Source organism: Prunus avium, chromosome 4 (genome assembly GCF_965620075.1).
Source record: "Prunus avium chromosome 4, drPruAviu1.hap1.1, whole genome shotgun sequence".
NCBI classification, from domain to species: Eukaryota; Viridiplantae; Streptophyta; class Magnoliopsida; order Rosales; family Rosaceae; genus Prunus; species Prunus avium.
The window spans coordinates 4,109,010-4,112,080 of record NC_142287.1 but is presented as its reverse complement, the minus strand read 5'-3'; the positions used below and the strand labels follow the sequence as shown (position 1 = coordinate 4,112,080).

Sequence of the window (3,071 nt, the reverse complement as noted above, 5' to 3'; positions counted from 1 at the left end):
GCCTAATTGGACTTCCAATTTGGAGATGGCAGCTTGTGTAGTTTGCTGAAAATTGGATTGGTTGATTGCCATCTGCTTCACTATATCTTCCAATGATGATGATGATTGTTGTGGCCTTTGGAATGAAGGGGGATTTGCTTGATTCTGGGTATTTCTCCATGAAAAGTTTGGATGATTCATCCAACCTGGATTATAACTTTGAGAGTATGGATCATTTCTTGGACCTTGGTTGTAGGAATTTACCAACTTAGCTTGCTCTTGCACAAATTCTGGATATCCAGCCCCAAGTGGACAAGCTGTGGTAGCATGGTCATGAGATTCACAAATGCTACACACTTCCTTCGGAGGGCTTCTTGAGTTTAATGCAAGAAGAGCATCTAGCTTTTGTTCCAGTTTTGAAATCTGCACACTAGAAGCATCATTAGAACCACTAATAACACGTTTACCTCTTGTATCCGTATGTTGGGTCTCCATTGCTATCTCCTCAAAGAGTTCGTACGTTTCTTCTGGAGTTTTGGTTTTAAAAGAACCACCTGCAAAATTGGTGACTATATTATGACTAGAAGGGGTTAGTCCTTTATAAAACATACGCATTTGAAGCTTCAATGGAATCCCATGATGAGGACATTGGTTGAGCAACCCATTGAATTTCTCCCATGCTTCACAAAACGATTCATCATCTTGCTGTGCAAATAACAAGATCTTGTCCCTAAGCATGTCGGTCTTTTGCGTGGAGAAGTATTTTTCCAGGAACTTCTTTTGAATGGCAGACCATGTAGTGAGTGAACCAGGCTTCAAAGAATTCAACCAATACTTCGCCTTATCCTTTAAAGTGTATGGAAACACTCTCATTCGAAGTTGATCTTCTGTCACACCTGTCAAGGGAAAAGAACTCACAACATTAAAAATATCCTTTATATGAGTCAATGGATCTTCATTAGGTAAACCATAAAAGGAAGGCAGCATATTAAGATGAGAAGATTTAAGCTCATAATTTCGAGCTACAGTGGGCAGCAAAATGCTTGAAGGAGATGCTGGAATTGTTGGGATATCAAGTTCTCCCATGAACTCAATGGCAGCCATCATTTCTTCTTCTTCTTGGTCTGAACTTGCTTCCGAATTTGAAAGTGAAGAACCGGGAAGTTCAGTGTGGAGAGCAAGACTTGCAAATGTAGCAAGAGCTTGCTCTTTTGCAGTTGACAACTCCCTTTCTAGACGATTCTGAATTTCAGAGGTCACTCGTCTGGGTTGCAATGATGGTCCTGCGTTCAAAGATCTAGAACGTTGGAACGAAGACCTCACTTGTTCAAGTAATGGATTTTTAGACATAAACTACCTGAAACAGAAAATTAGATTAATTAGAAACACTAAAAAGAATAGGGTAACCTTGGGCACATAACCAGGGAAGAACTTTCGTTCAGTCCCCGGCAACGGCGCCAAAATTTGTTGTTAATAATATGTTAACTCGCAATTGTACGGGGCAATTAGTAGTATAGCAAGACAAGTACGAGGTCGTACCCACGAAGACTGAGAAGTTCAAATTAGTTATGTACTTTAGATTACCAAATTCAAGAAGTTAGGAAGTTAAATCTAAAACAGAATTTAAAGCAAGAGTGAGTTTGAAAACAAATGCAGCAAGATTAAAATGAACTTTGAAGTGAGAATGCTTGTGATTATAGAAAGAAATGAACAAACTGAAATTGCAACGGAAAGCAAGTAAACAAAAGTAACAAAGGGTGGTTTTGAAAGTTAAAACACAGGTTTGGAGACTAGGGCATTCGATTCACCATAACAATTCAATTCTGGGTTATAAAGATTCAAGTAACAAGTCTAATTCAGATTCAAAGATTGATTCTAGCTAAAGTATGATTAGGCCATGGTGTTTGGTCCTAACCTTGTGTTCCTAATTCCCTAATTTGATCATTTGTTGTCTAACCTAAAATTAAGCATTAGGAACCCATTAAGCATAGAAGAACATTTTAAACAACCAAGTATGTATCTAATCCCTGTTGTCGAATGTCCATACATACTCTTCCTATTCATAGTTCAATTCGAATTAAAGCATGGTGTATACTCTTAATTCAAACCAAGATAGTTAACAAACAAGTTCTAATGGTGATCAATCATTCAAACAAGCATGTTAACTTATAAGCATAATGAATAAGAACATGAATCATGAATCAAACTTGAAACTCCAAACTTATAAACCCAGAATATTCATGTTAGGTTACATCGAAGCCCTAGTTATGGATTTAGCTACTCATAATGGAAAAGAGACTTGAACAGAAATGAGAAAACATAATGAATGCAATAAGAGTAGAAAAACCCTTTTTCTGAAGTTCTTGTGGTGTCCAAGGCTTCTCCAAGTGCTTCTCCACTTCTAATGCTTCTCCAAGAGTTTCCCCACTTCTAGAAAGATGTATGAAGGATATGGAGGTGATTTGGGATGAGTTTGAGTGAGTGGTGATGGCTAAGGAAGATGAAATTCGTAGGGAAATGGAAGAGAAGTTTGCTGGAGTTGTTTTGGTGATTGTTGGAGTGTTTGGGATTGTGAGAGTGTTTGAGGATGGTTGGAGTGAATTGTGGGGGTTGTGAACCTCAGGATTTGTTGTGTCTTGAATGTGGAATGGATGTGGTATTTATAGGGAGAGGGGAGTGATAAATCTGAATTCAATATGGCTAATGCATACAACACTTGCATTATAAAAGATGAATTGGTTGATGCACTTCACTAATGCATACAACACTTGCATTATAAAATCTGAATTGGTTGATGCACTTCAGCAATAAATCCCACCAGCAGCCCTAGCTCATCTTCATGTCACCATGACCAAGCTTCCAACCAGCTACAATAGCTCATGCCTAGCTCACCATGACCAAGCTTCCAACCAGCTCATCCTGAGGTCAGCATGACCAGCAACTTCAAGGGCTTACAACTTGGGCTAGGCTGAATCAAATGAAGACTTTAAGATGTCCATTGTGAAGTTCAGAATGTGTATGATCCAACCACAAGTATTGGCCCAATCCAAGTTCGGAGGATGAAGTTAAGGCCGAAACAAATTGCTAACTCA

General features: G+C 38.7%; 1 non-coding gene across 1 annotated transcript; it reads left to right on the top strand.

Annotated features, from left to right (window-relative positions):
- The first annotated feature begins 610 nt into the window (after positions 1-610).
- On the top strand, positions 611-717 carry LOC148294711 (small nucleolar RNA R71). The gene has a single exon (XR_015835620.1). It is a non-coding gene; the product is annotated as a small nucleolar RNA R71 (small nucleolar RNA).
- Positions 718-3,071: the final 2,354 nt, after the last annotated feature.